Genomic DNA, 11523 nt, shown 5'->3' with positions numbered 1-11523 from the left:
GGAGGGGTCTAAAATTTTCATCATAGGTGCATTTCCACAGTGAGAGACAGAATCTGAAGAAACATTCAGAAATCACGTTGTACGATTTTCTAAGTGGGAGAACTTGCTAAATCACAGGGATCAAATACTTATTGACCTCACTGTAAGTCTGTTGACCTGTTAACTGCTTTTTTCAACCAAACGGTTGAAAAAGAATTTAAAAACATTGAGTCTAAGTATTATTCCCCCAAGGCAATTAGCAGCAGATAAAAAGTTTTTTGTTTTTATTTGTGTAATTAAGGGGTTAAATTATTCTGCAAGACTGCTGCAGAGCAAAAGATTTTAGTGTAACACAAAAAATTTAAAGGCCATGAATGGGATTTCAGTGTTGTATGGAAAACAAAGAGAAAGGTTTACAGAATTTCACCTGCAGTGCGGACTTTGCTTTAACTGACCGGGCCTCAGTTCCTCTTGGTTTTTAAACAAATATCATAGAAGAATAGTGAGTTTTTCTCTTTTCATGACCTTTTTTTGACATTGGCATTGGCATTTTTCTGACTACTTTATCTAAATGGACTCACTTTTGCCTTGCCCAAGAAGCAAAACTGTTTTGTCACCAAACTAACCTAAACAGATCCCCCCACCAATTCTTGGTTTGAATTGCAGCATTTCATACTGTCACGTGGGTGTGACACCACAAATGCAACGCAGCTAATTGGGTTGTATCCTGGTTAAATAAAGTGACCAAGAATGTGTTTTTATTGCTCTATAAAGAAATTGTCTGACATAAAATGAATTGGACAGTTTTTCTGCAAATCTACATGCTTGCATTTAAACACAGTTTGAAGCGAGTACAGTTCCTTTCTCCACCACATGTACTTTTACAAAAGTTAAGCATATTTGACAGCTATGCTGGATTCAACACTGCGTCTCTGTGCGGTTTGAGCGGAGACATTTTTATCTCATTTGAAAAAGCAACAAACAGATTTCAGTTAGAACTGAATAAATCACACAGCTCAGCTTTTGAGTGCCTTTTGTTTAATCTGCAGAAAGCATTTAACTGACAAGATGTCCAACCAGAACCAAAGAGTATGCAACTGTGTATAAACAATGTTTGACGCTGATGTTAAAGACAATTTTGCAATTTCTTAAAATTTAAGAAGACTTAACATCAAAGAAAAACTTAAAGCCAAAAGTCCAAAAGATCCAACATGTGATACATTTTCGTCCCACACTTACAACAATTAAAAATGTCTTCAAAATACTTTATTATTGATGAAGTGAACTTCTTCTCAGGGCATACACCTTTACCATAAGCCAGATTTATTAGCAACAATCAAAATCATAAGAAGGGAAAAAACCATGCTTGAGGTATTTGCAATTTTCAGCTTCAGCTTCAAGACTTTTCAGCTTGACAGAAATGGTAATGGTAACTGAAAAGTAGACAAAAATAAATAAAAAATATATAATTTAAGTTTGTCCATTTGAGATATTTATGTATCAAATAAATACAATTTTTGGAGTGTGAAGATGGTCCTTTTGCATGGGATATGTATGGAAAATTTCTCCCTGAAACCAGCATATGTTCGTTTTAAGAATTGCAATATTTGATACTTTCAACTAAGCTTCAGATTTATGCAACAGAAATAAGGGGCTAGATTTACACTAAGGTATTTGCAGAATCCTATGAGACTTGAAAATAAAATAAAAAAGACACTTTTCTGGCAGGAAAATGATCAGTTTGGCAAATATTGATGGATCACATGTGCCAGAAAGACTCAGTGTTGGCTTAAACTGAACCTAAGTTCAAGTTTGTTGAGTGGTTAAAATAATATTTTAGCAAATCATATGAACGATTAGCTATTACAACGACTGTGCCACAGGATTTTTGTCAAGGTTAAAGTGTGCCGTTGCTCACAAAGGTTGAAAAACACTGCTGTAGGGTTTGGGATATTCAATTGATACCGGTTCCACAAGCTGAATAGCTGATCATCACTGACCATGTTTTTTAAATGTCTCTCTGTAATTTTGGTAAATAGAAACCAAGCTATACTCACAATAGACACGGAGGCCCATGATAATCAAAAGGATCACCCAGCAGCATGCCACAAATGCATAAGATTGCAGGATGGATTGATTCCTTTGATCTAAAACAGAGAACAGAAAGATCTGAAGTACCAACAATTTTTTGTCCCCTTATGTGCGTGCAGACTGGGAATGTGATGTGTGTTCAAGGAAGCACTGAACACGGGTTCTTGTATGTGCTTTTTAGCATGTGGTGTTCACACTACATGTAGGGCCGGGCAAAAACTGCAGTAATTAATTTCTCCTCCATGATCAATTCTCAACTGGTTGGCACTTCAGTGAATAAAAAAAGACACCATCATGTGAGCGTAGCATAAAACACTAAAAAAAATGTGGAGGAAATTCTATGAATTTGTTTTTTGCTTTTTTCTTTAAAGCAGTGCTTCTCAAATAGAGGGATGCAATGCCAGGGGGGGCGCGTCCGATGCAACACCAGGGGGGGCGCGCAGTAATAGCGGTTTTAGGCACAGGTAACAAAGCCATTGCCCGAGCCGCAAATTTAACGCAGGGCTGCAGTGTCAGCGGCTCATTGCTTGAAAAAAAATCTGGTGCACTATTGATTTACTATTATCTTTTATATCACAGAGTTTGTAACAGCCTGAAACTGTGAACTGCCGTCCCTGCAGCTGCTCCCTCCTGTCTCCTGTTACACGCAGCTGCGTGTGTGAGAAGGAAAGGGGAGGGGTAGTGGGCTCAGGCTGCGAGGTGGAACGTGCATGCTGCAAGCGCTGCCTGGATTGCGCAACACCAGGATCATTCCGTGCATTTAGATTACATGCTAATAATGTCATTCTTAATAAACTATTGTAGACATTTTTATGACGGGTCAATGTTTTCCATAAACGTATTCTTTGTCTGCCTGTGGTTTAGTTGGTGTCAGTATTTGACATAAAGACAGCAGGTAATGCAGTAAAACTGCTGCACTTTATGAGATCATAAATAAACAATCCATCATTTAGAAAAAAAATCAGCACAATGTTTTTTACCTATTTCTTCAGACTAAAAACGTTAAATGTATTGCTCATGTTTCAGATCAATTTACATTAATATTATTTATTGATTGAATTATTTTTGTCAGCATCAAATGGTTGGTCAAAATGTTTCTAGTTTAAATAAATGAATTTTATTATTATTATATTTCAGGCACTTTAAGCTTCTTTTCTGTTTTAGACTAGAACAGTGTTTCTGTGTGGCTAAATAAAGTTAATGTTTGTTCAAGTTAATTTATATTGTTTTTTTTTCTTTTTTTAATGTTAAAAGATAAAATTTCAGACATACTTTTTACAATTTTTATAGATACTAACCTAATATATTGTCACCGCAGCGAGTGCGTGTGGGTCTGTGGGGGGGGGGGGGCATTTTGTTTTTCCTAGGGGGGCCTTGCAAAAAATAATTGAGAAGCACTGCTTTAAAGCAATTAATCAAACTTCATTTGACAATCATGATGTTTAATGGATTCAGATTGTCTTGTATTTACTGTATGTATAAGTACATGTCTATATATAATTAGGAGCACCACAGTGAAGAGAAGAAAATAACATCATTCTTTTCTTTTATTCTCTCTATTTTCTAATCACTTTTTGAATTGTTATCTCAAATGGATTTGAAACAATTATATATTTTTTAGTTTTGTTGTTTAAACTTTTCAATCAATCAATGGTTATTTGGTGCCGGTGTGGTTACCGGATCGACTCGGGCTGCCAGATCGACTCGGGGTCCTTCAACCAATGCTGACGTCACCCTAGGGATTTTACGTTTCCTTTTGTAAAGTTTTTCTCACTCATAACTAATAATGCCATTTTTAATTTTAAGGTGTCTGACATAATTGTTTATGTCTGACAAACATCTCTTTCATGCAAACTGTACTTGAATACAAATATGTTCTGTTTATGTTTTAAAGGGAGAACCATTGGCAATATAGACTTATTTTCCCTATTTGAGCAAATTAATGACTGTATAAAAAAATATTTATCTATGGTGTGCAGTCTGGTTTAATTCTCCCAAATGTCCGTTTCCCTTTTTTTAATCTTAGAAAAAAACATTGTCATATTCATAACTAGAATTAAAAGGAGCAGCCTACAGTCCTAAGCATTAATCGAATTTCACACTATGGAATTTCTGTTTCTCCCGAATAACGGAAAGTCATAGTGTTATCGTTCACCGTAACTGTAAGAGCGTGATTTGTCTGGACCAATAAATTGACCAATCACTATCGTATACGTCATCGTGCCAACATACAGCCAATCAAATAGTGTGACGTCATCATTGGTCGAAGGACCCCGAGTCGATCCGGTACCCACACCACTTTTACTCAGAGTCATTTGATCCTCACCAAACTCTGATAATCATTTTTCTTGAGCAGGTGTGAAACCTGGACTTTTGTGCTGACTGAACAAGAAGACCTTCAGCTGCAGAATGCCAAAAAGAACAGAGGTTTCCCCCTCTTGAATTTTTGACACCAGAAACATTGACCTAAACTAAGAAAATTTTATTAAGTATTTACTTATTGAGTAAATGTAGAACTTATTATAAATAATACGTTTTTTTATGAAGGATTTTGTAGAAATGAGTTGTATAAAAACTTTTATGTGTGTGTTGTGTGAGTACTCATCAGTTTGTGCAGCTAGAAACTTTATGAATGATCTAAAATAGGAAAAAGAAGTATTTGCTTGACAGGACATGAGGTAGGTTAAATACGAATGCCTTGCCTTACAAGTAGAAAGAAATTTTCATTACAAATCTGATAATTAGTGACAATAGGACCTTTCTCAGAGAAATGCAGCCAGGAGAGAGAAGGTTCAGTTATTGAGATTGTCAGAGGATTAGCCTGTTTTTTGTTTTTTCTATCCTTTTTTTCAGTGCTGATCAGAGCTTGTTTCCAGCAACATTGCCCCCTAGTGACCAGTTGTTGGAACTGCATGAACGTTCCAGACAGTTTGGCCCGCCTCAGTCTCTGCTTCTCTCCTGAATTTGAGAGCCAGCAAGACTAAAAGGAATATGCATAAATATTATTTCAGAGGACTCTCCTCGTGTAAAAAAAAAAAACGAATTCACACAGATGAGCGCTGTTGTGTTGCTTTACTTGTATGACATACTGGGAGAGGCTGCCTCTCGGACCGCGGCTTCAGTGTATGCATTGTCGTTGTCCTCCTCAAACACATCTGAAAAAACACAGAAGAAGTAAAAATAAAAAAAACTTTAAAATTAAAAACTGTGAAAAAAATACAGGTAATTTGAAAGAAAAAATGCAAACACTTTCTGACAGCAGAAACACATTAAAAAGTCTGTGAACGAGTCTCTAATGTAGCAAACTATATAGTTAAGACTGTTTTCTGGTAAACAGGTGACTTAACTAACGAACACACCAATCCGGTATTTACAAATTTAAAATATAACACTTATTTAGGACCTTTTTAATACTTTGTTAAACCACATTTGAGACCTTTCACTAAAATAAAGTCAAAGATAATGTCTGGTTGGTCTGGTTTAATGCAAACAGTAAAAAGTGAAGAAATAAGATCATTCGTGTGACACTCACCAAATGTATAAGAAACATTTCTCTGTGGTTTTAGGCTGGCAGCAGTGTTCGGCAGTGAGGCCACCGTCACTTTGTGAATGTGTGTGTGTGTGTGTGTGGGGGGGGGGGGGGACTGTGATTGTGGGCGACCTTAAAGTACGGTAGCCCTGCAGTGCAAAGCATTCAACAAATCACTCGATACAAAAACACTTTTAAGATCACAACAATAATTTTTTTTTAAAAATGTTAAAAAGCAGCATTACATTTTAGAAAGCAAAACAAAATTTCAGAAACCAAAACTTAAAAAACAAAAATGAAAAAAAAAAAAACATTTCAGAAAACAAAATTAATTTCCAGAAAAAAATGAAATATTAAAAAAAGCGAAACATTTCAGAAAACAAAATTAATTTCCAGAAAACAAAACGAAATCTTCAAAAATGAAAAACATTTCCAAACCGGAAGAGGCAGGTACTATGGGACAACACTGATTGGATGATGATTTTTGTCAATCATTTGAACTGAAAAGTATTTTAAATGAAGCGATGCCGGATTTTATCGTCCAAACAACAATGTACTATAATAATCCATGGATTTCCCATTTATATATAATATTAAAAATGCAGCAAACTGTTAATGAACTTTTAAATTCTTTTTTTAACATTTCGCCTGACACACGATCACCCAGAAGTAGTTTGTGAGCACTTTTACTATGAACGCTGTGCGCTAAAGTCTACGGCTGCGAGGTTCATGCTGTCAATCATCTTCAGGTAAGAATCAATTCTGTGATCTTTTCTTTTGTCAGTCACATGTCTCTAAGGATGTTAATTTTAGGATGTTAATTAAAGTGCTGCTTTGAAAAGATAATTTTTTTTTATCTTGCGCATGCGCAAAAAGAACCCGATGGAGACGAACCGTCTTCACATGATAGCCGTTCCCGTTTTCGGTGACAACATGAGAGAAAAAGCTCCGAGCCAGCCTGATTCTGTGATTTATACAGTAATTACAGTAATTATATGGCATCAGTGTTGCTAAAAATCTACTTTAAGATTGAAATCAGTAAAAAAGTTATTATGGGAAATAATATTAAAGTGCATTGTATATTTTTGAACCATGCATATACATATACTGACACTTAAAAATTAACTTTAAAAGTTTATAAAATACTTAATTGAATTAACATGTGATATTTCTGCAGGTGAAGTTTCTCAAAGCGAAGTTCCAGAAAGGTTTGTGCTGCAGAAGAACAGATGGCAGCTGAATACAACAAGACTAAAGTCATTCATATCATTGTGCAGTGTACAGGCAAGTCACCATGATTTATGTGCAATGTAATCAATAAATATTATTTAACCTTAATATCTAATTTTTTTTTAAATTGCAGGTCCTTTAAAAAAACGTCTTTAACCTGCTGCATAAGCCTGATTAGTTGTAAATGATGCAGTGGGGAGTGAAAGACTAAGCATAATTCCTGGCTTTAGCGTCGGGCTGATGATCTGGAAAATCACATCTACGAGGAATCGCATCAAACACTTGTTCAACTCCAAACAACTTAATAATCCTTTAAGCAAAACTCCAGTTTAAAATGTTCATATTAGACTTGCTTCATTTAGGAGCTTTTCCATGTTTACCATTTTAGGTTTTAAAGCTTTATTAACAAAGTTGATGTTTGATTTTCAAAGCTGTTGTTTAGAAATGTTTCTTTGTCAATGAAAAAACTGAATGCTGACATGAGGATTGTAATAACGGATATGAAAATAAACAAATTTGTTTCATAGCAATTCAGTATATTTATTGAAAACTTAACATGAATACGTTATTCAAAAACAGAAACAAAGAAACAGTTGTGGATTTTCCTTTATGGGCTTCTTCATGCAGTCAATCAAATGTTACGTTTACATTCAGCATTTACTCAGCGTACCTGTCAGTCACATTTATTAGAGGAAAAAATGCATCTGGGAAAAGTCTGTTTGTGCTTAACAACTATATCAAAAAGAGTCATGTCAGGGAAGGTTTGTCCACATTGCTGCTCAGGCAAGGCAAGGCAAGTTTATTTGTATAGCACAATTCGTACACAAAGTAATTCAAGGTGCTTCACAAAACAGAAAAATGCATTAAAATCACAATACATCATTGAAATCAACGTAAAATCAGCATCACATCCAGAGGAAGATGCACAGATAAGGAACGCCAGTTCCTGCTCGTACATGCTTGCAGCTTCCTCTGCACTGGACTCCAGCTCCATTGAAATCCCTGACAGAAATAAATTAATAAATTAAAAATCCCTGACAGAAAAACATCGGCTGCCGTTCATCTTTCATTCAGGAAAAAGTTGAGTTCATCAAAATGAGGAGAAAATGGGTTAAACCAGAAATTCATTAGGGAGGGGTCAAAACACCAAACTCAGAATAAAATACATTATTTCAGTCTTATAAAAATACATTCTAAAATAATTTGGTATTCCTCCTCTGCCTGAAAGACTAAAATGTTTTATTTTAAAGATTTTTTTTAGACTACAGACTTTGCCACCGTTAGTTACACACCTGGACGTGTCTTATGATGTGCACATCCAGTCATTTACTGTCATGTTTCTGTGCACTGACACACTCTAAAGTCACAGATCTTAATAGTATGAATAAGAAGCATTCATAAATGTTATTCTGAGACACAAACTGCTGCAGTTTACCTGACAGCTTTGCTGATTTATGCGGCTGGTTCACCAGTCTGAGAATCCTGCCCACGTGACCCCCCCCCCCCCCCTCTCCAGGTGATGAGGTAACCTGTCATTAACGTATGACTGAAAGATCTTGGATCTGTCTGTAAACACCCACCTAGAAATCACGTTTAACGCTACATTTATTAGATCAAACAAATGTGCCTCCATACCTTATCTGTGGATGGCGGGACTGCATTTCCTGATGTGCGCCGTCTAACACCAGTTTCTTCGCAGCTGCTGCTTCAGACAGAATCCTCTCACAGACATTTCGAAACAGTTGTAAACCTGGTTGGTGTTGATATTTCTGCGTGCGTTCTGTCATCACATCCGCTAAATATACAAAGATTAACGTTTAAGTTAACGTTTTATCGTCCTTCCCTTTCATTGTTTACCTGCAGAACGGACGTCATCCACACAAACCACTTCCGGGTGACCGTTCTGCTTCAGACGAAATATTAAAAAAAAATTTAAACCTTCATTATCCGTTTGCTGCATTTTTGATTTAATATATAAATGGGAAATCCATGGATTATTATGGTACATTGTTGTTTGGACGATAAAATCCGTCATCGCTTCATTTAAAATACTTTTCAGTTCAAATGATTGACAAACATCATCATCCAATCGGCGTTGTCCCATAGTACCTGCCTCTTCCGGTTTGGAAATGTTTTTCATTTTTGAAGATTTCGTTTTGTTTTCTGGAAATTAAATCTGTGTTCTGAAATGTTTTTCATTTTTTAATATTTCATTTTTTTCTGAAATGTTTTTCATTTTTTAATATTTCATTTTTTTCTAAAATGTTTTCATTTTTTAATATTTCTTTTTTTTCCTGGAAATTAATTTTGTTTTCTGAAATGTTTTCAGTTTTTTAGTATTTCATTTTTTTTCTGGAAATTAATTTTGTTTTGTGAAATGTTTTTTTCTTTTTTGTTTTTTAAGTTTTGTTTTCTGAAATTTTGTTTTGTTTTCTAAAATGTAATACTGCTTTTTAAATTGTTGCTGTGATCTTAAAAATGTTTTTGTATCGAGTGATTTGTTGAATGGTTTGCACTTCAGGGCCACCGTATTAAAGCAATGTAGAAAAGCTCTACATGAGTATAAACCATTTAAGCCGAAAAGCAAAATGCTCATCTTTTTCAGTGATACAACTGCAGAATTGCAGAATCTGTTACTTTTTCACCCCACTGATTTAATGCTTTAAATCATTGTGTCTTTTACCAAGTATGAAAATTATACAAATATGTCTGATAACGTTTTGTTTTTGCTGTGCATGCAGCCAACTATCGACTGTTACAGATCTGTGCAGAAAAAAATGCTCTTTTACCATAAAGGGTCGTGAGTGAAGGGATTACCAATAAAAAGGAATCATACCTGGAGACATGAAAATCTCATCTTGAGGAGCAGCCATGGTTTGGAATGTTGTTGTACAAAACAGCTTACAGAAGATGAAGCTGCAACCCAGGGGAACAGCTATTCTTTCTGTCAAGAACGATTTTTTTTTTCACTTCTGCTTTTTTAAAGAACGTTGTAAACTTGTACCTCCTCTTTGCGGGTGACTTGTTTATTCACCCCAATCCACATGTGGATCTAAGCAATATTGTTTTTATGCGGTTTAGGCACAACCTTTGTGAAGGTCCTGCTGGATTGGACATCTTTAAAATTTCCTTAATCTTTATGCCAGTGGACTGAAAAAACTGAAAATCTATAGGCTGACAAGACAGACAAGAAACACAAAAAACAAGAAATTCATGACTATTTTGGTGCTGGCTGTCCTTTTTTTATGTTTGACTGCTTTTCCCTTTTTATGAAGCTTTGAGAAATGACGAAGGGTTGTCATTACTTTTTGGTTCATATTGGATCATCCTGGTAAAAGAAAACTAAACTCTGAAATGTAAATGTTTCTTATCAAGAGTCAAACATGTTATCACTCTGTGCTGGACACCAGTAGAAACACGCTCTTCCTCTTTAAGCGTGACTTCCTGTCCTCCAAGTAGTTCCCTTTTATGTGTTGGAATGGACTGCTTCATGCACTACATCTTCAAAACACTTTCAGACATCAAGCCACATTGAAACTGAACTTTCACATGGCACTTTTGTAACTTTTGTAGCTTGGACCACTTAAAAATAAATTAGCAGTTTATCATTCTAATGGCAGATTCATTTCAACAATCACAGATGAAAATCAAGAAATCCTCTTTAAAGAATGTTTAAAATTTTACTTGTATTTTGATGAGAGATAAAAGTATTTGATCACTCTTGCAAGAAAAGATTTTATATTTTGTGGGAAAACCCTTTTTAGCAGCACAGAGGCCAGAGGTTTCTTGTAGTTGATGAGCCGTTTTACTTGGTGACTGTGGTTCCAACTGCTTTGAAATCATCAACCATTAGGATGACAGACTAATGACAGACTGTTAATTTCTTTTAGTTGGGCAAACCCACAAAGTCAGCAAAGGATCAAATATTGTTTCCTCCACTGTATGTAAAGACACTGACAGCAATATAACATCAAACAAAAGTGTAAATAAAGAGGTTGTTTGGATTTTAGTCCATCCTCCTTAAACCCATGTTCCCACACACATGGTCAAAGCCGGGTCTGTGGCCGAGTCAAACGAGCCGCGGCTGCATTCCTGCATGAAGGTTTGTGTTGATACGTTCGTTGCATCGCTGCACGGCTGTCTGGCTGAAGGCCTTCAAATCCAAACAAGAAGGGGTCAGGACCCTCACCACATTTATTTTACGTGAGATAGGTGTCACCGCGGAGGGGCATTAGGCATAACTGGCTCCGGAATGACAACAAATACAGCCGGGTCGTTGTTCCGACTAATTTGGCTGTGTTTCTTCCTAAACCCGGAGCTTAGCCGACAACACAAGCCGTTTAACTCGATCAGTCTTCTGCTTTGTCAGTCCACTTTATTTTTCACATAGCGTTTTGTTGTCCTCACTGTCGTGCAGCCTATAAATTCAAACTGCTCGGGTGAAGCTGGGTCACCCTGGTTCTGTTTTTTTAGCATCTTATGGGCCTGAAATAGTTTTCCATTGACTCCATGAAAATATGAAAACAAAAAGGACATGAACTGAACTCTTTCAAAATATTAAAAGCTCTTAGTGTGTTTTTTTTCAGTTCCCCATTGTTGCCCGGTTTTTATTGAGGAGATTAATGGATCTAAAAATATCCATCATACATAGTTTAGGAGAGCAATATTTAATGTTTTAACATCATATATTTAAA

The 11523-nt window shown here is 35.8% G+C and overlaps 3 long non-coding RNA genes across 3 annotated transcripts; 1 reads left to right on the top strand and 2 right to left on the bottom strand.

Moving 5' to 3' along the window:
• Nucleotides 1-296: 296 nt before the first annotated feature.
• On the bottom strand, nucleotides 297-9778 carry LOC144984214 (uncharacterized). Its single transcript, XR_013647952.1, has 4 exons — nucleotides 9666-9778; nucleotides 5160-5225; nucleotides 2037-2126; nucleotides 297-1412 (listed from the first exon to the last, which is right to left on the bottom strand). It is a non-coding gene; the product is annotated as an uncharacterized LOC144984214 (long non-coding RNA).
• On the top strand, nucleotides 6666-7542 carry LOC144984215 (uncharacterized). Its single transcript, XR_013647953.1, has 2 exons — nucleotides 6666-6883; nucleotides 6963-7542. It is a non-coding gene; the product is annotated as an uncharacterized LOC144984215 (long non-coding RNA).
• LOC144984216 (uncharacterized) lies at nucleotides 7420-9639 on the bottom strand. The gene is made up of 2 exons (XR_013647954.1): nucleotides 8465-9639; nucleotides 7420-7831 (listed from the first exon to the last, which is right to left on the bottom strand). It is a non-coding gene; the product is annotated as an uncharacterized LOC144984216 (long non-coding RNA).
• Nucleotides 9779-11523: the final 1745 nt, after the last annotated feature.

The sequence above is a fragment of the Oryzias latipes genome, chromosome 15, assembly GCF_053564925.1.
Source record: "Oryzias latipes strain Hd-rR chromosome 15, Olatipes_Hd-rR_3.1".
In the NCBI taxonomy this organism is placed as follows: domain Eukaryota; kingdom Metazoa; phylum Chordata; class Actinopteri; order Beloniformes; family Adrianichthyidae; genus Oryzias; species Oryzias latipes.
Note: the sequence above shows the minus strand (reverse complement) of the source record. Positions and strands in the feature narration are given on the sequence as shown.